The 26691-nt window shown below is 39.8% G+C and overlaps 1 protein-coding gene across 3 annotated transcripts in view; it reads right to left on the bottom strand.

Annotated features, from left to right (window-relative positions):
* FBXW7 (F-box and WD repeat domain containing 7) overlaps positions 1–26680 on the bottom strand; it is a 175451-nt gene extending 148771 nt beyond the window's left edge. For 2 of the 3 annotated variants that reach the window (XM_057376318.1, XM_057376326.1), the window contains exon 1: positions 26587–26680. The gene's annotated coding sequence lies outside the window, so the exon portion shown is untranslated. The remainder of the gene's footprint in view (positions 1–26586) is intronic. The other variant, XM_057376312.1, reaches the window with a different exon arrangement.
* Positions 26681–26691: the final 11 nt, after the last annotated feature.

Here is a 26691-nt window from a genome sequence, read left to right as displayed (position 1 = left end):
AAATCAGACACAGGAATACTTCATCAGTCACCACATTATCTGCGTATACAGGGAACAACAATGATGAGACCCTCGGAAAAGACTGAAAAAGATGGAGTTTAGTTAGAAGCAGTGCTTCCTTTTTTTCTTTTTTTGTGACTGCACCTAACACAGCATTGGAAAACTGGCAAGGTTCAGCTCAACTCCTTTTACAACACACTCTAAGGACACAGCTATCTGCCCCCTCCCTGCTGCTTATACCTCTTCAGCCTTGGTAACAGGAGTGCTCCCAAACCCTACAGGATGGGTAAGGACAGGCCTCAGCCAAGCACGSCTCTCCTGGCATCATGGTCCCTCCTTGGCAAGATGCAAGTTACCCCAGAGCATTTTATCAGCCAGCAGAACCATTAAATGCCACTGGTAATGGCTTTAGATGCAGCTGTCTCACCACCGGATGCCTGCATCCATCACCACTGACAATTCCACAGAGCYACTCTGGTTTGTTAACCTATGGCTTGGATGACAAGAGTGAGGAAAGGAAAACACCACTCTTTTTAAAAGCAAAAAGCATGTGTGTAAAGAGGAAAAAACTAATTACTATTTGTTCTGCCTAGAGCAAATACAGAGGGAAAAAATGGAACAGAGTTTAAAGAAAGGTGACACTGAGACAAAGGGGGTAAAGAGGTAGGGCAAGTCTACAGATCACAAAGTGGAAGAAGAAACTGGCAGTGAAAAACATGGACTTTTCTTCACTGGAGACTTAAAAAGAGATCAAAGCATTCCTTTGGGTCACAACAGTGCCAAGCAGCACTACAGGCTGGGGTAAGAGTGGCTATAAAGCTGCCCAGYGGAGAAGGACCTGGGGGTGCTGGTCAACACCCAGCTGAACATGATCCAACATGTGCCCTGGTGGCCAAGAAGGCCAATGGCACCCTGGCTTGCAACAGCCATAGTGCGGCCAGCAGGACCAGCACAGCAACCATCCCCCTGTGCTGGGCACTGGTGAGGCCACACCTTGAATCCTCTGCCCAGTTCTGGGCCCCTCAGTACAGGATGGACATTGAGGGGCTGGAGAGATTCCAGAGAAGGGCACCGAAGCCAGCAAAGGTCTGGAGCACAACTCCTCTGAGAAGCRGCTGAGGGAGCTCTGGTTGTTTAACCTGCAGAAAASGAGGCTCAGTGGGGAACTCATTGCTTCCCACAAGTACCTGAAAGGAGGTTGTTGCCAAGTGGGGGTCAGTCTCTTCTGCCAAGGAACAAGTGATAGGACAAGAGAAATTGGCCTCAGGATGCAGCAGGGGAGGTTTAGATTGGGTATTAGGATAAATTTCTTCMCTGAAAGGCACTGGAATAGGCTACCTAGGAAAGCAGTGGAATCGCCATCTGAGGAACTGCTCAAAAGGTGCATGGATGTGGCACCTGGGGACACGGGTTTAGTGGTATATATGGCAGTGCTGGGTTAATGGTCAGACTCGACCTTGGAGGTCTTTTCCAACCTTAGTGATTCCATGAATCTGAGAGACACAGGTCTAAATACAGTACWTTTTTACCTTGAAGAAGTTAAAAGTCCCTTCTGCCCYAATTTCTCTTAATGAGCACAAATGATAGGATAACAGGAAGTTAATACAATTTCTAGTGACATTTATTCCAGGACCGATTGTCACATCACAATCAGCATTTCAGTGAATACATGAGAGGCCTTAGCAGCACAGCTGGTAGTGCTCTCTAGTGGAGACAAAGGAGGAAATGTTGCAGCCTTCATAGCCATTGTGGCTTCCTGAAATAGAAAATAAACTCATTTTACTGTACTTTAATCACAGTTCTCTGTAAACATAAACAATGCTATTCTAAGCTGAAGAGGCAAAAGCAGAGTGAGTCCCTTCAGAACAAAGCATAAAGGTGATTTTTTTCCTTTATCAGTTCAGCACATTGCTTCTCATTGACTAACTTCACTATGGGCATATGACAAAAGGTAAGTTAGAGAATATCATTATGCAACATTTAAAGTTTATTATGCTTTAATTTTCATCTCCAAAAGCAATACATACTACCGGAGACTACTGCAAAGCTTTAAGGTAGATGGATGATAAATCAGAACATGGATTAAGTGGAGCCCCTCTAGGGTACTTCTCTATTACTAATATTGTTAACATAGAAAATTTTGCAAAAAAAACCCACGCCTATCAGGAGTCAAGGAGTCAGGAAAACATGCCTATTAGGAGTCATGCTAAGAACTCTTACCAACATCTGCATTTTTGAGTGCAACACTTTGTGGACAAAACAAGAGTATCCTTAACATACTGCCACAGGCATAAGGTCCAGCTGCATATTTCTGAGATCTTCTGGCCCCCAATCCATACACAATACAACATCTTCATGATATGCAAAAATTCTTTTCTTAACAGCACAGTTATATATCCAAAGAGGAAGTGAATAAACTGTTTTAGGTTGTCTGTCAAGACRACCTTGGATTCAGAGCTAAATCTTTGAGTTACTGGTGCTGCCTCTTTATATTGAAAGAGTAAATGAGACTGGTGAATAGATCCTGTGGGATGACTGAAATTTTGGATCAAAGTGGATGCTAATTATCAGAGCTGGTAACAGAGAACAGAGTGGGAATGTTGATATAGTATCTTCTGATTTTATATACAGCAATAGAAATTCTAAATCCCAATTAGGTCCTCAGTTCTAACTGTGCAGCCTTTAAACTTTCAAATCAAAACTTAAAGGAGATTTTCAGCGCAATCTGAACTTATATAAMCATGAAGAATAAGTTCAGTACTACTGAACAAAACTGAACAAAAGCCTGCAACTGCTGGACAAGAAGGAAATTATTTCAGCAATTTAGCAATAACATAAGGAAAACAAATGGGTGCCATAGCATACACAGAAAGGTACAGTAAGAAAAATTTCAATATTATAAAGGTACAGAARTTGAAGCTAAAATCACTATGGTGCTGTGGTGAAAGATTAAAAGTTATTTGTGCATTTTCATCACCAAGTGCCTATACAGACAATCATAAAGTGGTAAGGTAATGAATTAAACTTGCCCTGTTTGAAAGATGGAGACAATTTAACAGATCTAAGAACACCTGTGTAGGCTTACAGATATGGATGTGATTAGGATGGTTTTGGTGGAAACATTAAGCAACAGAACAGCCTCCACATTAATCCATATATTCTCTCAGTTTTCTTTAAGAAACTTTCAACAGCATCCTTGAGGTGCCTCTTTAATTAGGTAACAGAGGAAGAAGGAAAAATAAATTTTATACAACCTCACATCAAAAATAAAGCTATTAAATTAACATAAAGTCAGACAAACTTAACCTCTCTTCTTGTTCTAAGGCACTACTCTCTATGCCTGTTTTCAGACCAGGATTTACAAAGAAAAATCACAGAGAATACAGATGCAGATACATGCAGAAAGGCTGCTAAATCTACAGCAATGGGAATCTGCAATGCCGAAAGAGGTARGGTGCCAAGTGTTCCACTGATACAGCTGAAGAACATAGCAATCATCTCGGATATTAAGGAGGGTTTGCAAGTTTATTTTCTGCTTGGTTTAGTTTGCATAAGATAAAGAGTGGTGTGTCAAAGCAACTCTTAACAGACCCTAAGGTCATTCAAATACTTTGAACAATCTAATTTTAGGACTAGGTATGGAAAATTAGAGGTTCTGTTTATTTACCTTGTACCAACAGACAGAATAAATTCTGCCAGAATGAATTTTAGTTTCTAGCTAGTACAACATCACTGAAGTAGATAAACATCAAGAAATTCCTCAGCATGGTCTCGGATAGGAATTTCTACCAAAGGTATCTAACATTTTTTCTACATTCATACAGACATGTGAGATGCAAAAATTGTGAGGGACAAACAGAGCAGTCTGGTCTCCAGTACCATACCTGTCATTCTACTGCACACCCAGAATCCAGTGGACCCCTTTGAAGCACTTAGTCAATTTATATATCATATATGAAAATATATACATTTATACAATGTCTCACAAATGTAAACTCAGCTGATCCAGACCTTCATTATTTCAAGAGTGAATTACCACTCTTGATGTGGTACAGGACAGACAGACAGTTCTTGAGATAATCTTAAAACTACTSTTAGTGAAAACATATCTCAGGCTCTCAGTAACTTGCATACAGCCACCCAGCATTTTGTGTCATGCTTAGTAAACAGAGGTATTCAGATGAACAGTTAAATCTGTGTCTGCATCCAAATTCATATGCAGTATCGTTGAAGCCATCCTCCAAGATCTTTCAGTTCTGTGGTCATCTAAATATTGTCATGGTGTTAGTATTTAAACAGGAACATAAATATTATATTTACTACATGTACCATCCTATCTTAACTGGTTAAAACTCAATGCTTTAAAATCCATGCCAAAAATTAACAATAGTTCAAGGTATATTATCAGTATAATACTAAACTCCAACCTCACAAAAAAACCTAAACCAAAAACAATTCTTAAAAAAGAAAAACAAAAGAAAGCATTACTCTAAGTGTTAGCAAAGSCAGTAAGTTTAAACTAAGAAAAGACAAAAGACTCTAAAGAAGTCATCAGGCACCTTTTAAAATTAGAATTTTATCAGTAACCTCATCCATTTCCCACAGCCAAGACTTTATTATCATTTCTAGCTTAGCTATCAACTCAAGTTTGGTCCATGACATAACATTCTAACTACCAAGAAAGAATAATGGAAGCATTTATTAGAAAAGGAAGGGCTGCTTGCTTTTCACTTCCCATTTGTTTGCTAACAAAACATTCTGTCTGACTTTATAAAATAGCAGCAGTCAGAATGAACAAACAGAAAAGAATTAAAAYTTAAATGGCATACAGTACTCTCCCCAGTAACCACTTCAGAGAGTACTTCAACAGCAAAGCTTAAAAAGGGTAAAAGTAAAACTGACTTTAAATTGACCAATCTTGTTTAAAAAAAAATCGTCTTTGCTAAATAATTTCTGCCTTTACCATGTGAGGAACATTTCCTACCAAAAATCTGGATGTGCTTTATACCAATTCCCAGGATTGAAATAAAGGATAAAAACCAGTCCTGTCTAATGGCATACTGCACGCCAGATCTCCTCCTGCCTGCTGTTTCAATTAGCACGACAGTTTTCAAGGAGCTGCAAAGCCCACACTGGAAGAAGCAATGCACAAACAGCTGATGAGCACCACAAGCAGGCTCAGGTGCCCCAGACACCAGTGTCCACCAAGATGAGGTTCCTGCAGCTCTGCTTCTGCTCATATTCAGGGCCTGTAATTCTACCCACACAAAGCAGAAGGATCCTGTTCCTTCATGCAGTGGTAACAGGAGCATCTGTAACATGTACTATTTTTAGAAGCAACTAGTCCATCGCCAGCTGAGAGAGCTGGAGACCAGGACACTGCTCTGCCTGCTGCCTGCTGCTGCATCTGACCCAGGGGATGTGCTAAGCTCCCCCTGCCTTTCATCACTGCCTACTACATAGACTCAACTGAGAAAAACTTGCTAGAGCCATTTTTTCACATCTCCTCAACTTGCTTCAAGACCTCCTGGGAACTCCAGACAGTTTTTGCAACATTTCCAGTCCCAAGCAGCCAATGCTTTGTGGATTACACTCTGGTGATGTCTGCAGGTTTCCCGCAGGTYTCCCACAGGCTCGAGCGTTTTGTAGACAGCTCAAGGCTTTGATTGCATCACAGGATGGCAGGTGYCAAAACCAAAATTTAGCCCTCTAATTCATAGACACACATTTAATCCTGTTCAAAAYTTCAAAATTTTTTCCAATTATTCTGACGTACAGCAAAATATGTGCCTATGTGAGCATCAAATGATTTCCATGATTTTRTATCTTTTAAGAGCTCAGTATCATTATTCTTATCTAAACTGTACAGCGGAAATTGGAGTAAAGCACTAGTCCATTACATGACAATTATAACATGAGAAGTTTCCAAGCATTAAAAATCAGAATGTCTTCTTGGCTGTTCTGTGAAATTTATTTTCACAGGAATTGAGCAACATTTTAAAATAAAGCATGAATGGCCATCTTACGGATCCAGATAAGGCACTTCCCATATTCAAGAGAGGAAAGTCCTAACATTTCCTCTTAAAAACCAAGCATTTTGGTGAAGTTTTTACAGAGTACTGTAACACATCAAAGTGCATTCTCACACACTGAGAAAGGCAAACAGAGCCATTCAAGAGCTCCATCTTATTTTAACTATTGTCCATAGGGCATTACAGAGACTGTTTTTCTCTTCTCTCTCTGTTCAACCCCTCGAATAAATCCCCTTTATTGGATTATGGATTAATGCAGCAACTATAGCAGTAAGCTGTTTCCATGAGGGTGAGAAAACATAAGATGTGTACCATTAAGCAGCGTAACATCTCACTTGGAACTTGTGGGTCTGTCTTGGATATTGCCTTCATTACAGGGAAACAATATTTATGTCTCATTAAACGCATTTTAAACAATATCACTAGCACAGAAATTTAGCACCTGCTAAAATTGTCCCAACACTTTATTAATGTAATTCCCTATTTTCTTTAAAGCATCTAATGTCCACTAAATCTACCAGCAACTCATTTTAAGTCACTGCTCCCATTAAACAATTAATAGCTATATGTATRGTAAAGAACACATTAACTTTAAGACTATTATATAAATTACAGGCTGCCCTTTCCATGCAGAATAGTGAACTACTGATGCTGCCTCTTTTCCAGAAAGAAATAAAYCTGTACTATTATAGTGGCATTGTGGACTGTGATCCCCTGAAACTCAGAACAGYATTTACCCAAAGATCTCAAAACATCTGACAGATGTGTACTCTCATTTTATAGAGTATGACACATAAAATGGAATATTATGCTCTTGAATAAGAGAATTTCAAATGAAGACAGAGGCAGAAGCTAGGAATAGAAATCCCAGTTAGTTCTTCCAACTACCAWGCCACTGCTCTGTCTGCATTTCTACCTCCAAAAGACTGATGAAAAGCCACATGAGCTAAAAATAACCTCTGATTAGCAAGGCAGAAGCCCTATGAAAACCAAATGAGCCAGTCTCACTCAAGGCTGAACTGGAACCTAAACCTCAGTGTTGTAARGCCAGGTTAATGTTTTGCTCAAATTAAGTGAAACTGAGTTTTCCAAGACAACAATTTTGGTCCAGAGAAGAGTGTTAGAAGCACTCATACTATATTTGTCAAACTTATATAGTTGAACTGATCAGGCAGAGAAAACCTCCAGATTTCAAAAAGACAGAGAACAGCCTTCAGAACAGCTTCAAGTTGAGAATATGAGTTCTGATTTCATCTGGCTTATGTTAATTAATATGAGRAGGCTGAAAATCTSTGGAATTGAGATTTTTCTAGGAAGATGGCAAAAGTAAAAAATTTTAATTTGAGAAGGGCAGAATAGACAATTACTATTTATGTGTGATATACTGAAGATTTAAAGGAGTGGGAAAGTTTACGCAATTTCACAAAACTCCTTTTTTGAGGCCATGATAGGCTGCATRATCCCATACTTAAAGACTCAGATTTATCTTCTGAATGTTCCTTTAAGCTCATCTGGATATTTGGCTTACAGAAAAGAAGAGAGTGGTTCAGTCTTTTCTGTGTGTTCACTTGGATGCTTAGCAGTTATTTGCTTTCCCTCCCTTTACTCCCGCAACATTTGGTGAACTGTGTTGAATATATTTCATTCTGGTGTGTGAATATATAAGACCCACAGATTTTGTTGGTTTTAGTGGGGAGAACAAATATTTACCATAGGATGGTGAAGATTCATTGGCAAGATTTGCATTTGTTGCTCTGCAAGGCCTGGTACTATTTGATGCAAGTTCACATAAAAAAAAAGTTGGCTCTGATGATGAAGTTAATAGTAGGGGATTATTAGGAATCTAGGGAAAAGAAAGCATTGAGAGAAATTTTTTTCACATACTATTTCCCACTATAGCTGGTAATGTTCAATCATTTTCTGTGTGAATTCCAAGCCACTACAGGCATTTTTCTTGTTGTATTGCAGCCGATTCATGCTTGACATTCAAAAATCTCACTATTTCTCTTGAGGAATACTGTTTTGAGGTATATGCTTTGAAAGATGAATATCAAATGCACTCTCCTTACTGCAGATGCAATTATATCTAAGGGCTAAACAGTACCCATTTAATTGTATGTTGCAGATGGCTGCTGGTTTTAAAGCAAACAGATGTTGGCCACATCTTCTTTCTTCAATATATGCAGTTTRTGGGCTGCCAGTAGATACTGAGATGAATGTTTAGGAAGTTGATATTGATGAAGAAATGCATAATATAAAACCAACTGCAGCACAGTTCTAGACARCTAGAATTCTTCAATTAGCTTTATTGCTTTACCTTTACTTAATCTATCTTTCCAATTAAAACTGCACCAGAATTGACAGTTTTCTTTTACATGAACAGCTGGCATCAGTTGCTATCACACACTCAAGTTACAGATGGGTGCAGTCATTCAACATCAACACAGCTTCAAAACTCARCAATGGGTTGCTAAAACACAAGTTTCCATATAGTAGTATGAAGGGTTAAAATGCATTGTTTGAAGCCCCACAACCTCTTCAATTCCTTACAATCACTCATAAGGATACTTTGGACATCAAGAATTTACAAATATTAATTGTGTTTGTCAAATGCTGCCATGTTGACTACTCTTACAGTACTTTTGTAGAAACTACTATACCATCAAAATCCTTGGATACCTTAATTGATTAATTAATTTAAACAATACWGAGGACCTAAGTCATCTTTAAAATTTGCGTATTGGGAAACTGAGGTAAAGATTCATCAGCAAGTACAGAATGGTTTGAGTAGCTGTCAGAAGGGGATGCTAACATGACCTCTTGCAAGGGGCAGCTCCTTTAAAAATCAGAGCTGACTCAACTAATTTAAATGCTCATAAAGGAAAACCACATATTTTTAAAAGGTATAAAACTACTCAAACAACATTAAAATGTAAAACAAGAGTGGGAAGCCAAAACTGGACAAGCAAAGGGATAAAGGATAAAAACTGCAGCCAAAAGGAGACGGAGACAGAACCAAGAATTCACTAGAGAGCAAAACAAATGTCCAAGCACATGCCAAAAGACCAGGGAGAAAGAGGAAAAGCAGGGAAAGCCAGAGGAGACAGGCAAGAGTAAACTGCATACAGCGCCAATCAAATATCCTACCCAGCTTCTCTTAGCAAGAGGAAATGAAAAAATGTGGGGTTTTTTCTGCTCTAAGTTTCCTCCATGCAAACATTACATTAAATGCTTTTTGATGCCACAGAATTCAGAAGAAAACTAAAGTCAGAAGGTATTTCCTCTAAACGGCACTGCTGAGTTATAGCTGTTAACCAGAGTATGATGGCAACTCAGGTCTCCTCTGAACAGGATGGGCAATGTCTGAATACACACTCAGTGTGGCCGCAACTCCACAGCGTGTCCTTACGCAAACTTGCTCACCCAGTCTCACTCCTAATCTCAGAAACAAGTTTATAGCACCATCTCAAAAAAGAAATCTAGATTAATTTATGGATGAACAGTTTCACTGCTGTCATAGTTTTCCTCAAATTGTTGCAGGGAAAACTTGCTTTCCCTGAGAAATCAGGAGGATATCAGGGTACAAAGCTGTTATATGACAAACACTAATTCCAGGACTTTATTTATATATTACAAATAGARCTACCACTATAAACTAGACCCAAGAACCACAACCACCAAGCATACCACACAATACCTACAACARAACTCAAAGTATAACTAAAGTGCAAAATACATTACAGTAGCTGCTCCCACTAAATGACAAGTGCAAATCTGCAAACCAGAAACCAGCCAACTACAGAACATCCATGCTGCACAATACTGCCCCATCCTTAATAAAAAACGTATTTGCAGAGAACGATAAATTGGTTTCATACAGTGCTTTCATTAAAGAGAAAGTCTCTAATCCTTTTAATCATGATTATAACTTCMTATGTTACATAATGTAAACACATTTGGCAAATCTATCTGAATCCCCCACTTCAACTGCAACACTATTATTCTAGTTACAGAAAGACGCTCATCTTTAACAAGCAATATAAGTTTTTATAACAAGCTGGTAACTACAAAATTGACGTCATCCCACCTGATTCAGCAACCTTTCAGTACACAGACATCAACTTTGAGAGCTTATTTTTATCATTAACAAAAGTATACAACATCAATCGAATTTCTTCTGTGTCTTAAGCATACAACCAGGAGAAAAAAAAAGCTCTTTGCTCATTTAAATAAATTCTTAGGAAGTAATTCAAGAAATAAAATAAGGTCACTTAATTCAGTCACAGACTATAATTAAGTCATGTGTGTTAATCACTTAACAAAACAGGTCAGACAATCAATAATATTTTTTTTTTCAAAATGAACATACTTTCCCTTCAGAACGGAGTACCTACTTATTATGCTTCCTTATAGTTACAACATAAATACCTTCTTTCTTTAYACACAGGTCCATGAAAAACAGCCTTCAGAAAACTCAGTCTTGCCTTTTCTTGTTTCAGGTGCTACACTATACTGAGCCACCCAGCAAGAAAAGCAACAGAGAGGTACATGGTCCCTTGATTTTTACGTTGCTGAACTCAAGACACAGCACTGCATTGCTCYTTTCCTCGCACACTTTCCTTCTTCACAAAAAACTTTTTATTGTGCTTTAACAGAAGGTCAATGGCTATCACTTCTCTACTCCAGCACAATGGTGAATTGAAACAAGAACCCATAGCTGTTTAGACCGACAAAGCAACCAGTATGTCTAAGCCAATAAAGCGATTTGTTCATTAAAGCTACTAATAAAGCAACCTTTTGTTAGTCTATGAAACATCAGAAACCTCATAGAATGCATTTAACTATGCTTTCTTAAAAATCACCAACTCAAAAGTTCTAAAATCTGTTAACTTCTCCACTTCCTTAAACTGATAGTAAAATACCTCAGTGTTGACTTTTCAAAACACAGCAAGAGTGATGCAAACTTTCCTGCCTACTCATCATGAGAAATATTTAGGGCTTMTGGTAAAGATATCCCCCCTGACAAGAGCTCAAATTCACCAGCTTATGTAAAGTTTCTTGTGCAACACTGACAACCTGTAATAGTGACCACCACAATTATACAAAACAGGAACAAAATCATTCAATGAGCGCACTCAGTTTAGACCCAAAGATTCATTTGGATTTGACAAACAAAAATGATAGGAGCTGAAGTGACCAAAGATCAAAAATGCTGTTAGCACTCATGTGCACTGCCTCCAATTAAAGCAAAGTCTGAACCTGATTCCCCAGCACTCCGTGTTGCTGAGTGGAGGGGGTTTGTAACTATTCTCAATAACCAGCACTAACCTGACAATCTAATTACCATCAGCTAGTCAAAAAATGCAGGCAGGTATTTCCTCTAAACCTCTGCATTTAGAACCTGTGAAAGACAATTTTACCAGCAGCAATACTCAAGTATCGAAGCTGCATAACATGTTAACATAGACAACAAAGCAAAACGGCATGTGAGGAGAAAAAGTGTCTGTACTCAGCCTATTTAACAGTGAAACACCCCTTGTCCTACAGGAAACACATCATAGAAGCAATCTTAAGTCATTCTTCTGCTGCCATTTCTCGTCTGCGTCTTTTCATCAAGCACAGCGCAACTACTGGATTTTTCTATACGCACAACRACCCAAGGAAAAAAAGCAAGTTTCATCCTTTTTATTACAACTTCTCCAGAACAAGATTCCCRTTTGTTACACTGGATATAGCATTTGAATTCTTAGTGAAAGTTCTTYGTGAATTCTTAGTGAAAGACAGTAAAGTATTTGTCCCCACTCAGAGGTGTTTACAATCAGCCAAAATGCTTTGCTATTCAGAAAAATATAATCTTTATTTATAAAATAAACAAGTCTGCTATCTGGAACAGTGATAGCATCCCTCCCTCTACACTGCTGCTCTCACTATCAAGCCATGAGATTATATCCTCCTTCTGGAATTAAGTGCTTATTCTAACAATAACACTTCAAGAGCATGTGAAACTTTTCAATTAAACAGTTGTCAAGCGGCCTGATAAGGCACAGAAAAACAACTGATAGCTGAAACGAGTCATACAACAAGTTTTGCAGACTTCCTAGTTACTGCCAAACAAATAGTTAATCAGTGAGTAGCTAAGAGGCAAACAAATGACCATTAAAATTCATAGCAAAAAGAGACAGGTAATTTTCTTTAATTGTAACATTTCAACCAACTTCTCAGCTTTTCACTTAAAGCTTTTTTGGACTTTGGAGTCTTTTACCTACCACTGCACCACTGACGTGCTGGCAAAGAAAACAGCAGGACAGTAACTATTGCAAAGACACTGATTCTAAAGAGAGTTACACAATATTTTTCTTACGTCGTCTTTAAGAGAGCATAGTAAGTTTAAACATAATGCTTTCCTATTTAAGTTTGGAAACCACACTTTTCTAATTCTCCCTGCCCATAACTGACAAGGTCTTGCAACAATTTTATAGTCCGGTATTCATTTAGGCTGAGAAGATTCATACAAGGATCAATCAAGAACATAATACACTGACTGATATTTGTGATCAACTGCACTTTTCAGTTTGCTTAACTTCCAAAATAAATCCTCTCCTTCAGTTCAATTCTACTTCTCTCACAGTACAATGTCAATGGAATTTATGTTCCTAAGTGACTTAAGCATACTTGAAAAGTCCTACTTTTCGGAGATTAACTTCTTGCTCTTACAAGTAAATAAACAGAAGCTTAGACTAATGACTTTTTGTCAATGGAWAACTGACAATCAATTCCTTTCTGAGGCGACAAAAGTACATGACAAAGAAGTTTGAAAAATTTACATTTGTAGCTACTGATGCAGTAAACATCATGCAAGCATACAGCTTTTCACAGGTATTCTTATGACCAAATTTAAGTGCATACTCCAGTGACTGCAGGATCAGATATGGATTTCATATCTTATCTTCACCTGTATTCTACAAGAACTGATCTGAATAGCCTATCACTAGCAGCAACAGAAAATTAACAACCGAGTTTAAATGCTTCACAAGTATCTTCAGATTTTTCTTCCATGATGGCAATCAATTTGACACTAAAAAAAAATCTTTAAAATTTTTTTAAAGCCTATGATGATTATTTAAATAACTGAAATAATTCACATAATAACTAGTATTTTAAAGAAACACTCTAAGTTACATGCCTTTATCGCCTTAAGATTTCAAGATGTAGATTGCAGAATCCTTCTTGTATATTTCTATAAATAATACATTCTTTAAATGTATACATTTATAGAACTATTTAAGAAATAGGTTCTATAATTTATTCTTATCAATTCTTATTCCCAAACACAATCTATTCTTACAAATCACCCAGTTAAATAAAGGCTTTAGAGGCATACAGAAAACCAATAAGGATTACATTTACTTTTATGCATTAAAGTACTCACATGGGATGATAGTAAAACTGAAGTTCACAATGCACTCTTAACACCACAGACCGAAAGWAAACTTGAATTACAAGAGCTGAATTTTTATTTGCTCTGCCTGATTGCAACAGTTGTAATGCTAACATGGGAAACTTGCTGTTCATCATTTCAGATAGATCCTAGTGCTTCTTTATTATTTTCATGATCCATAACATCAAAAGACTGAAACTTTAGAGTTGCTAAGCTGATGTTCTAACCACATAAAAAGATGACCACAGGAACAACCACACAGGAATTGCCATTTCCTGAAGACACAAATGAGAATTCCTCATCCTTGCTTTAGTACCCACCATTTTCACAGGGTMAAGCAATTCTTCAGCAAACATTCCCCCAGTACAGCCTAAACTTCAGCTATAGCTGCCATTCGTAGGGTTGACTTTAATGACGAAGCACGAGTAAGCACGGATACCCAAACAGCACCTCGACATTCAAGAAAAATCACATAGTGAAGAAGCAGCAGTTATCTTAAGAGAGGTAAGCTCCTGAACCCAAAACTACTTACATACAGAAGAAMTAGGACCTGAAAAAATGGTCTTTTGGATCAAAGATCCTCATTTCAAGGGACTATGCCAGAGGCAAGTRACATGAAAGGCAAAGAACAGTAGTTGTTCATTGTCCCTGCAACACGAACAGTAGGCAGCAGCTAACAGCAGGAGCCACCTTCAAAACATCAGTGACTCTTCAGGCAATACACAGCAGATCTGTGGCATTTGTTGTGAAAGGATGCAATAGAGATGAAAACTTTACAGGGGTTCAAGAAGAAATTGTACAAGTTCCCAGAAGAGAAGTCATTCAAGAGTTTCTGAATAAAYAGAAACAACATCTGCCTCAGAGATTCTATAAACTGAAAGTAGCTGGAGAATAAGTACAAAATTAAAAGCATCTAAAATTTATCTTGTTTTCAATGTTCCCCATGCATCCACTTACACATTTTTTGAGGTGGGTCATGTGAATAACTAGTGAACTTCTGGGTTCCTAGATTTTCTCTTTTATGGCTATCAGACACAGGACACTAGGCTAGAAARAACACCAGAATCCAGTGTGAGCCTGTGGGCCAATTCTACAATATATTTGAAACTATTTATTCAACACAACTTAAAACAGAACATTTCAGTTAAAATATAGAAGAGTATCTTACTTTTTGGACACCTCTCCCAAAACTGTCATCTTGATACATTACATTCAAATGTTTTAATGAGCTTGACCTTTCATTCAAAATATTAGTTACAAAATTATATCTCTACTGGAATAATATTACTGATTATTCTTCACTAAAACATCTACAGCAGTTTCCTGGCTTTGCCTCCTAGACACTGTGTCTGTGTAAGCTCCTACTGAGCAACAGAATGGTTCTATTACCAAACAGTTCCAGCTGCCATTTTTCCACCGAGAAAAGCTAAATTACTCGCTTTGGGTTTGTTTGCAGGTTGTCTCCCTTCCTGAAAACTGATACCAAAAAAAAAAAATGGATGGAAGAACATGTCACAGGCATCAGCCTGTTCTCCAATTAGGGAGACCTCTATAGCCTGTTTGTTCTCTTTCCACTACACATCTCACAGTGTTTCTGCCATCTGAATTCAAAATCTCCTAGACGCTACATTCAAAGTCTAAGAAAGMCTACTTGAGCACACCAGTTTCTCAGCTGCCACCACTCCACTACACAATTTGGGGGAGTAGAACAGAGCTAACAAACCTAAACCATCAACACCTCAGTTGGAGAAAACATGGTACTTTTGCATTTTCTCATTTTATTAGCAGAAATCAGAACTGAGTGATTCCACGGGAATAAGACAAAAAAAAAATTATAAATAATAAAAAATTGTATTCACCTCCTACTAGAAATACCTAGTATTAGCATGTGAGAAAACACAGTACTTACCTACATTTCAAAGAGCCACTAAAATGATTTAACATCTTACAAACAAATAAGCCTTTCATGCATAGCAAGCTAGCTGAAACAATTGTTTGGAGAATATGATTGTAAAACATATGCAGGTTGATATCAGAGATTTTACACAGCATGGCTTCTGGAAAAGAAACTGCTTTTTTAGGCTAGTAGAGTTTTATAATAACAACAGTGAACTAAGGAGAAATTGCTGAAAAAAAATAAAACACTTTAAAAAAGCCTCCCTCAAAGTCTCAAGAGGCCATTAAGTAAAATTAATACCGGTGTTAGGGGAAAACATTCACATTTAGATGCCAGCAATAAAGCATTGAAAGATAAAGCAGTAAGTGGTCTGTTAATTTGCAGAAAAAGATTAACAGCAGAAGGCCACAGTTCTGCCCTAGAACTGCCACACATATTCCCTAATGGTCCAGAAAACAGAAAGTGGCAAAACTCATTCACATGAAAGCTATGAAGGTTAAGATAAGAGAAGGAACCTGAASATTTTCGTGTAGTCTAACCAAGCTAGATAAAATGGGAAATACATGACAGACAAACAAAATAATCAACAAGGTATTGTGTGTCCAGGTGAATATTTCACTCACCAACTTCTTGGATCTACGAATTCAGAAAGAAACATACTGACTCTTGATACACTCAGTAAAAAAAAAAAAAAAAATTAGGATGTGTATTAAGTATTGTGGAGAATATTACAATTGGTACACTGCAAACTGAATGCAGCATTTTAAATAGGCACTTTGTAAGCACAGAGCACTCCTGGGCTCTGTAGGCACACTGTAAAAAATGGTTTGAAATGTAGTTAAACTAAGTTTTAAAAGGTGAAATCTGATTACAGGCATCTAAAAGGGGAAGTCAAAAATCATCTGAAAATTTGGGATTGCTGATCGTAACTGAGAGATGCRGAATAATATAAAGGAGAATACATAGGAAAAAACACACTAAGAACTTWAACAGGATTTTTAGAACAAAAACAATATATCAACTAAACTGGGGTTAAAGCATCACAAATAACAGGAAGAACTACTAATTACTTGAAGCTTTAGAYATGAAACTTTCCAGTGACACAATAYTTTTCCAAAAAGTGATACTGAAAAGAAAGAGAGATACATACGCCTTATAATGAAATCCTCCTGTGTTTCTGGAGATGGCAACTGATAGGCAGAGAGAATAGAACAAAWGCCAAACTTCCAGCTTTAGAACCAGTAGAATTCTTGAAGGCAAAATTTTTTCCCTCTTTGGCAGCTGCCACCAAGTGTATGCATAGCTCTGCAACCATCACAGCACATGCTGCCTTCACCCCAGCTAGCAAACTCAAAGAAGTTTGGTAGCTTATATGGGGAGTAGAGTAATAGTCAGACTGCGGGATCTGACATTCTGTGATAAGGGAGGTCACAGGAGATACCAGGACAGTAATCAGGACTGTTACTGCAGCGATGGGATATGCAGCAGACAGAGGATACAAACCCACAGGAAACAAGGTTTTGTTAGCTCCCATGCTCAAAAGGACAATTTGTTTCCCTTGTGTTTTACAGATATGAATACTAATATTTCTGTACATTGCAGCTTTGATCACTGTGTTAAATGCAGCTCTACTGAATAAAAGGACTACTTTGTCCAGATYGGCATGCTTATGACTGTGATATGAAGAGAACTCGAGGGAAAAACCTTTGAAGATCAAGCACATGCTCTACTTTATAGGCTGAATTGGCAGTAGCAGCTAAAGGTGGTTTATATCATGCATACMGTTTACAGCATGATACATATGACAATATTTCTGCAGTTTAGTATAAGGACTATAAACATTTTTAGATTACTTAAATTTGTGTTGCTGCTAAAAGGGGCAATGCCACTCTCTACTTACTCAAAAGGCTAAGAATTTAAGCAGCAGTAGTACTCATGCTGGCTCACAAGCAGCTGGATTTCAGAAGTGGACAGCACAACCACAAAAGTGACCAAGACACAGGGGAACAAGATTAGCCCTTTTGGTCATAGCACATACTCCACACTGATTTCAGCAGATCATCAAACRATAACCATGAGATGTCAGGGCACAGTTAAGCTGATCTAATGGCCAGCCAGTGCCCAAAGGGTTCACTTCCAGCTGTGCATCCCCTATGCCAGCTCTAACGCACATTCCATGTCACACCGAGCCAACCCAATTCGATTTTTAGCTCCCTTCTCACTTAATTCAGGGAACAAATATGATAGAAAACCAATACCAAAAAAATTACTTTCAATAATCTTGACAAAAAGTTAGATTAAACCAATAGCTAGAGTAGGAAGAGATGTGGGTAGAAGTTGTTTGGAGCCATTCCTTTCAGCAGCAACTAAGCAGGTCAAATACAATATGAAATGACAGCCCGATAAAGGACAAGTGCATATAACACCYCAGGCACCCTCAACCTTTGTGAGGCTTGAAATTACTCTGTGAAGAAAGGGTGAACTGTTTCATGATAAGTTTCTCCTTTTTAATCTTTGCTAGGTCGTGCCTAACCTACAATCAATTTTGTTCCCACCACACTSCAGTGTAAACAAACAACAGGAATGAGAAGGACCAAAACGTTAACACTTTTTTTTTTGTGCCACTAAACAAGCTTTTGTTTTTCCAGCCATTCCCAGCACCCTTTTGAAAGGTTCCCACAGCCCGTGTAAACAACCACAAGCTGAGCGGGATGACTGTATGTGCCTCCTACATAGGCAGCAGCCACAGCACGCAGCTCCCCTCACTAGACAGCCACACATCCACCCCATGACAGGGACACCACCCACCTCCACCCTTCCARCAGAACTCCTGCCTGTGCTCCTGAGTCACTCTGAATGCTATCTAGTGCTCCCACCAGGCCCAATGTCACTAATGGYGGAGCTGAAGTTTGGCCCTCAGTTATTTCACTATCAGCCCACTTCTTTTCTGCAGCCTATCAGGAATTACTTGATTTAAAAATAGTCAAGCAAAACAGTGTTCAAAGCACAAATAACAACAGACTTACCATGGCAATAAGCTATAAAGCTGGGAATACAATATACAACCTGAAATCAGAGAATCAGAGAACTGTTTGGCTTGGAMGGGACCTTAAAGGTCATGTAACTCCAACCTTTCTGCCATGGGCAGGGACACCTTCCCCTATACCAGGTTTTTCAAAGTCCCATTCAGCCTGACCTTGAAGATGAGATCAGAAAACAGGATGCCCTGGAAACATATTAAATAAAACTGTGCATGTCAAAGCACATGTTTTGCTACACCAAGCCATATCGAAGAACTSCCCTAGCTGTAGTGCACTCAGGTATGTAAAACTTTCTAATTTAAGTTAAACACCTGGACAACCTAAATAAGCAGCTATTATGGAGACAATCACTTCTGTGTTACAGTACTACAAAATGCAAAGTTCAGCCACCTGTGCATTAGAGCCCACTTAAGATATTATTAGTAAGACCTCCTTCACACACATAAACACTCCTCTGAAGACGCATCATGTCAAAATATAGTTAGTATTACTCCCATGTTACAATGGGGTTACCAAAGTCTACATGCTACTCTTGACATGTTTCATGAACATGATTTTATGAACATGATTTCATGAACATGAAGTGGCCATTCAGGGCTGTGTATCGCACAGCTGGTAGAGTGGAGCAAGTGCAGGGCAACACATAGTRCAGCAAGCTGGGAGTCGAGGTGACCAAGCCTAGCTCTTACCCAGACCACAGACAGCAGAGTCAGAGTCCACCTGCTACCAGAGATAACACAACTAACACACCGTGAAAGCAGAGGGATCTAACTGTCCCCTTCTACCACAGGCTTGTCATAAGGGTCCGTGTCTGCCCCACTGCTACACAGACAAGTTTAAACATGGACCAGGTGGAGGAAGCATAGGAGTTTGAATAACTTTCCCCCTCCTGCTCAACTCTTGCAGCAAGCAGCAAGTTAGGAGAAAAGCAATTCTCAAACACAGTGCCCCAAATAAACTGATTATTTCAAATTCATTCTTGTGGAAAGATGAAACGGGACCTGCTATTTAGGCATGTGGAAAAAGGAACAGTGTCAGAAGTTTCCTGGCCAAAAAAAACCCMAGAAGATAAAACCACAGCAACTTTGCCTTAGTGTGATTTAAAGGATGCTGAAGATGACTCAAGATCCATAAAAATTGYCACTGTTGTACTATGCAGTAAAGAAAAAAAGCATTACCTGTCATTGCAGTGATCCACCCACTCAGAGAAATGCCACAGATCTGCAGACATACTCATCAGCTCTCATCAGCTCTGGCAATAGCAGACTAAACTGCCATAGCAGAACTCAGAAACAAACATTACAAATAACTTAGACAAGGGTATCTCCAGGATCACAGTTTCAGGGCCCTTTTCTGTTGTGCTAGATCATCTCTTGCTTTGAGTACCATGGCATGAATAAAAGCAAAATGACAAGAGAATGGACACTCCTGGCAAACTGCAGGTTTACTGACCACCGCACCCAAGCTCAGGGCCACAATAACACAGCTTAGCAAAGAGACAGACAATGGTGAAGCAAAGGTGAAGACATCCTGTTTTCAACAGAGATTCAGCACTRCGCCAAGCTATGTGGGGTCACACCTGCCACAAAAGATGAGTTACATTTCCTCAGCGACGCCTGAGTCCATAGCTGTACTTTTGCTTATCATTATTTAATGGTTATGGCCTTGAATACTAAAGAAAATACTCTTTAGTATATTCTAAAGCCTTATTAGGCAATGAAGAAGTCAACAATAGCAATGTATCCACTACTGCCAGGTYTAGCAAATAAATGCTAGATTTTGCAGCTACTGCAATAGCTAGTGAGCAACTTCTCAAGCATGAAGTACGCTACAATGCTGAAAAGGCTTGCACTTGCCAGGGAACACACTGAGCAGCTTACCCTCCTAAAAAGGGAACTTGGGGAAAAGCTTGAAACCTTTTCTTCCCCATTGGCTTATGATGCTTTGGGCTTGTTAGTCATTTAGKAAGACAAGTAGCTTGTCCTGAAGTAGCCTGTTCAGTTCTGAAAACACTGTGACTATTTTCATTCCTGTAGATATATACGGACACACATTCTATCCTATAAAGCACATCACATATTTTACATAAAGACAGTAATAACCTTTCACATTGTGTTGCAATTCTGCAACACAACAACTTAACTCCCTATAAGCATTGCCAGATCCTAGCAYGCTACAGCAGATCTAAACTTAAAGTTTCACCATTAAGAAAACAGGGTAGGCTTTATCCTCAAAAACACGTGCTCCSAAAGTATCCACCAGCATCTGTGAGAACACAGAGCTAATGAGTGCAGTAAGGACATTATGACRGTCAAAGAGGGCAGAGTTTAAGTAGATACTGTCAACAACACACACCCAGGGTTTGCAGTTCCTGTCCTTCTGAAATTCACAGCAGTTGCCACAACCTACAAGAACACAAAGCCACAGCTGAGTGATTCTGACTCTGCATGACAAATTAAGGGAGTACTTCAATCTATCAAAAGGACCCACCAAAATTTCATGTGCAATCAAGTCTCCACCATCATCCTCAAGTTCTTGGATAAACCCACCAAGGTAACACACAGGTGAAGTCTCTGGTAACCAGTATCATGTAAAGGTCACCCCCCACATTCCAAGCCATCCARAGCAACATTTCTAAAGGAAGAAATGCTGAAGAGGGAAAAAAAAAAAAAACCCCAAGCTTTGACATTGGACTAAAAGGCTGAGGAACAGGAGAAGGGGACATAGGAACAAGTGCAATGGTTATCCCAGAACCAGATTAGGTTTTTTATTTTCAAAGAGAGACCCATGCATAAAGAGAGAGAACTGGAAATGGAAAGAATTAATTTATTATTAGAAGCTAGGATACTGGAGTGGCAAAACTCATCGACAGTGTTTTATGTAGAGTTTAAGAGGAAATTATTGCAACTCTACTGCAACCCTCCTCTAACCTCTCACTCAACCCCAGCTCCAGCTCCACAAGGCTAGGTCTCACCTCAGAATGTGCATACCTCTCAGCTCCACCCTAGGGCAGCCCTCCTGCCTTGGTAAGGAGGCAGATCTTGTGCTTAGAAAGTATTCAGCAGAATGCCCTGCCCTCTGAGTGCACTTCATCTCAGCCTGCCCATGCTGAAGTTCATAAACTTCCCAGTGCTGTTCATAAACTTCACTTCCCAGTGAAGTTCATAAACTTCCCAGGTAACAGGCAGCTCAAGCCATCCATACCATGAAAGGTTTTCAAGCAAAAAAGCACTTCAAAACATTCACGTTTTGGACAACTTTGAATAATAATAAGTCTTTAAACAGGAAGCATTACTTAACCTTAACTACCTCAGAGCTGTTCCTCTGCTCACAGAGCTGCTGTGAGCAGCCACCCAGTCTCAGGTCACAAGACAAACCAGATTCACCCAGGCAGGCCACTCGAGCCAGGCACTACCTGCCAATGAGCTTCCCCAATGCTGGAGCTGCTAGAAAGCAGCAGACCCATCTGAAACACAGACCAAGCAACTTCAAGAAACCCATCCCTTTCCCCTCCACATCCCCATGGCCCCTGCCCATGTAACATCTAAGGTACATCAGTATGTTAATCAGTTTCATAATAATATATTTGAGTTGCAAAAATCCAAACAGCACTCTCAATCTTTTATGAGAGTATTAAAGGGAAARTGTTTTTCTTTCTCTAAATATAAGCTGAGGCAAATAGCATTGCAAAATGTATCATACTGGTATAATTCTAAATTACAGCCAAAACTGAAAACAGAAAGCACATACTTTCTTGTTTGTTTGGRGTTTTGTTTGTTTGTTTTATGTYTTAATTAAAACATCCCATGCTTCCCTATTTTACAGCCATATTTGTGGTTGGTCAGAAAACTATACAAATTCTACTCGTTCATAGTGCAACAGCCACCACTGATCATGTTGATGGGATTTAGGATGGAAAAAAAGAGCTGCTTGAGAGCACATCTTGCTGTGAGTACACACCTGCTGAAATCATCATATCAGAAGTGTGCCACCAAAACAGCACACACCAACACTCTTCATCCTCCAGCACAACGCAAAGCCAACTGTCTCAGGTCAAGACTCAGGGAAAGCTTACCTGAACTAAGCAGGCTAGTTTTGGACAATATTTCACATGCCTCCTCTTACCAACCAGCTGTGGGTGTTGTATTCTCTAGCTGATGGTAACATCATCAATTGCCCCAGCAAATGGGAAAAGGTATCTGTGGTACATTAAGACATGACATTATAGAAAAAAAATGCATTAACCCTTGTAAAAATAACTGCAATTGTTTCAGAGAACACTGAGAAAAAAAAAAGAGTGAAGAGCTACTGAATTACACAGATTTGTCTGTTAAGCAAAAATGAGCAGTCTTGAGGAGATGAGCGCATAWTTTTTGCTCTAGTGAGCATGAACAAGACTGAATGCAGTAGTTCCTTTTACTCTGACATTCCTTACTTTTGAAGTACTTGACCTTACAGACATAAATCATGTCCACATTACTGATAAAAAAAACCCAGCAAGGATCTATTAGAAAATATTTGACTGCAGYGTATTCACTGATATAGGACAAACASTGGAGTAGCTGACCAGAAYCACTGGTGGAAAGATGTAGGCAGGACTCACAACATTGCAACAATTTAATAGCTYTCATTCCCTCTTCCTGCCCCAAGAAATGTCCCCTCACAAGGGAGCCACAATGCCTCTCACATTCATTGCAACCAAATAATGTCCTGCATATGCATAGTTCTCATAGAAGAAAAGCAAATGTGTACTTTAATATTTAAGTAAGAGCCTAATCAAGATATTATATTTATTTATTTATTGATTTTGGCTGAACAGAGCAAAGAGCCAAAAATCAATTACTTTATTATTTCACCACTTTATAAAGTGAAAGATGGAAAATGACCTTTCATTTACTATTAGATACAAAACTGTGACAGATGAGGAACGGAGAGGGATTTAGTATTTTTCCTCTCTCCTAAGAAAGGAATAAGAAGGTASCCAATGCACCTGATAGCACATGTATTCAAAACAAGTCACTTCAAAACAGGGACTTGTCCACTCCTCCCTCAAAGCCACCAAACACGTTCACCCAAGAGGAAACCACTAAGGGTTGCCAAATGCACAGAAATTACACAGCCCTAAAGTACACACCARTAGCAACCGGAAGGGTGCTCTGGGACGGGGACTTTCGAGCACATGGTGCTGCCTACAGTCTTTCACAGACATCCACTGCTGACCATGAAGAGACACAAGAGACTGGGCTAAACTGCCCTTGCTGCATTTAGCCAGAAGAACCTGTGTGATAACCAGCGGCTGTACCACCACAAAGCACGACCAAGAAGTTTATTGACAATAAGTCRGCTTCCACGCTTACGTGGTTCTAGGTCTTCATCAGACAAATACTTAAAATCTTTGTAGCCTTTGCTGTCACAAGAGACTATCTTAATGTCCATAGCAGTGACCCCAGGAAACAGATTTTGTCTATTCTGTGAATACGTAGAACATTTCAGTGCTGAACCATCCATCGGTTTCCACAAATTCACTAAAGCACAATACTTTGTTGTGGAAGAGCATTTTCATGAGCAATTACATCCAATGCTTATTGTGTCTTTCCAGAATTACCTGACATACACAGTCCACACACGACAAGGMTGAAGCAGCTGTGCAGAAAAGGTCTTTATGCTACTTTCATTTCAAATGTAATGTACATATAGTCAGTTAAYAAGCATGTGCTCTCCACAAAAAGATTCAGAAGTTTAAACATGTTCATTAAATACAGCCTGAATTTTTAAAACTATTTACTTTAAAGAGACAGAAGCATTGCATTCCTCTTTGTTTAATAACATTGCCTGGCCTAAATCATGACACACCATTCCTTTTTTTAAACTGATTCAGAGACAGCAAATTCCACTTAAGTAATTAACAAAACTTTTGCAAAGTACCGCCTGTGTGCATAATAAAGGGAAGTAAAGTTAATTTGTCAGTCTAAATCTAAAGATAAAAAGGACTTCTTTCCCTAAACTAAAAAGCTATTTATTCTAAAAGCTTTTCTAACAGTTAATGCAAATGAAAATCACATAGTTTCTGATAAACATTTATGTTTCTAAACAGACACCGCTTTACTAGTAAATTATTCAGCTTGAACAAAGGACTTACACTGATTAGATATAAGCTGCAGTAGGAGGAAAAATCTAAACCTTGACAAAAATAATTTTAAAAACATGAAGTGATGTATCTTTTTGAGATATTTATGAACCTGGAACACCAACATAGAATGATAATTGCCACTGAAAGACAGAACCAGCTGCCATTAATAACTGGATGATGCTGATGGAGAAAGGGCAGWTTTAAGTTCGGGACTAGGAAGTGTCGTAAAACAATCAAAGAATGAAAAAAGGACACAGTGTCATTTAGCTTCTGTAGATATTAAATACAACATAGAACCATCTCCTTAACACTATGGCCTGAAGAGAATGCAACTTCCTTTCCTAACCTCTGAGTTCTGTGATCAAGAAAAGCTAGAAGTGAACCAAATGGAAAGTTCAATTTCTGTAACACACCTTTTTAAAACAGCAGCAATGACAGGAAGCCTTAGACAGGGAGATACCTCAGACTGAAGGAAATTAATCTTCTTACTTTCAGCAAACATGGTCTCAAAATGAAACTGTGAAAGATCAGGGCCCTGTCTACCTTTAAACCTCCTACTGATGTCTAGACTTTCCCTTGAGTTTTCAGACTGTCTCCTTCTCAGTGGAATGGACAAGTGTAMAGCTGGGAAACAGGCAGTAAGTGCACTCAAAAGTGCAGAACAAACTGAAGCACAGACAAGCACCCATCGCTGGAATTCTGGAGTATGGCTTTCTGTTCACATGCACGTATTTTAGAGCTTCAGCAACTGCATCCATTTCTGCTACGTTTTATTTTCCTCTGCTTTCAATTGCATCTGGTAAAGAAAGCAAAGGAGAGCAGGCGCCTAGCAACTGGCCCACAGGATGTTCACAAGCTCTTTCTGAAAAGCCAGACAAATCCTACAACCTCTCCCTTCAAAGTCTTTCTAGACTCCTTCCAGGAAGATGTGGAGAGGACTCATGCAGACAACAGTTTCCACACAGAGTTAGAATTTCTAGATCTCTGTGTGAACACTGTCTCATCAAATAAACGCTGTTCAACCTACTCTCTTCACTTTTTAGTACATCCTCCTCCTATGTAACAAACGGCGGTAAAAATTTTAACACCCGAAGAGTACAATTTAACCCTAGCAATTGCTTATTCCCCGACAAGCTACTGAGRTGTGGTGTTCTTCAGTTAAGAGCAAGTTAAGGTACTCCATTAAAACACTTTAAGTTTTGATAATTTTTGCTTAGCAGAAAATCATGCACGTGGCAGAAATGCTAAAAAGAAAAGCAAAACAGAACCCAAGCAGACGGAGTCCCATTCCCAAACGAGACCCTTCGTTYCCCAGTCCCGGAGTAAGGTCTGGAGTGAGAGCAAGAGCACTTGCTGGTGCCTCGTGAAGCAGCAACTACTCCGATAAACAGGAAGAGCCAAAACTACTCCTGGCTTTTAAAACGCATTAAAAAATACTTTACATGGAAAATAAGCAACTCTTTAATAACGTTTTTCCGCGACAAGAAGAGCTGCATTTTCCACCCAAGTGTTATGTAAATGAGCGGGCAGGAGGCAGCCGTGGGGTCTGTTAGAAGCCACTCAACCCTAYAGAGAAAAAAAAGGAAAACGGGGGAGCGGCGTGGGGGATGTTTGAAACCCTCGGGGCTCACAGCACCGCGGCCGTGMGCTCCGCTCCCAGCCTTGCACAACTTTCCGCCGCAGCAGTTCCGCTCGGCTCCCCGGGCGGGGACGGGACGGAGGGGTCCCAGCCCTCCTGCCGCCCGCCCGCCGCCTTTGTTCGCGGGGGCCGCCGCTCCCGGCACAAAGCGGGAGGCAGAACTTGCGGAGGAGATCTCTGCCCTCCCCGGGGGCCGCGGCGGAGCCCCCTCCCCATCGCCCCGTCTGCGCGGCGGGCGGGAGCGGCGCGTGGACGCGGGGCACCAGACCGTGCGCGGCCGGCAACGTGAGCCGCATGGGAAGCGGCGGCGGCCAGCGCCGCGCCCCCCGTCCCGGCCCCCCGCCCGCTCCGCCGGCAGCCCCGGGGCACCCAGCCCCTTCCCGAGGCGGCTCCTCCCGCTCGCACTCACTTTTCGGGACGGGCTCCGCTGGGCTCTCCCTCCGCTCGCGGTGCGCGCGCCTTCCCGCCGGCGGGGCGATGGGGGCGGCGAGGCGGAGCCCCCCTCCCCCGGCGG

The sequence above is a fragment of the Malurus melanocephalus genome, unplaced genomic scaffold (assembly GCF_030028575.1).
Source record: "Malurus melanocephalus ecotype Western Australia unplaced genomic scaffold, MMel_1.1 scaffold_9, whole genome shotgun sequence".
In the NCBI taxonomy this organism is placed as follows: Eukaryota; Metazoa; Chordata; class Aves; order Passeriformes; family Maluridae; genus Malurus; species Malurus melanocephalus.
This window is presented reverse-complemented; position numbering and strand designations above follow the sequence as displayed.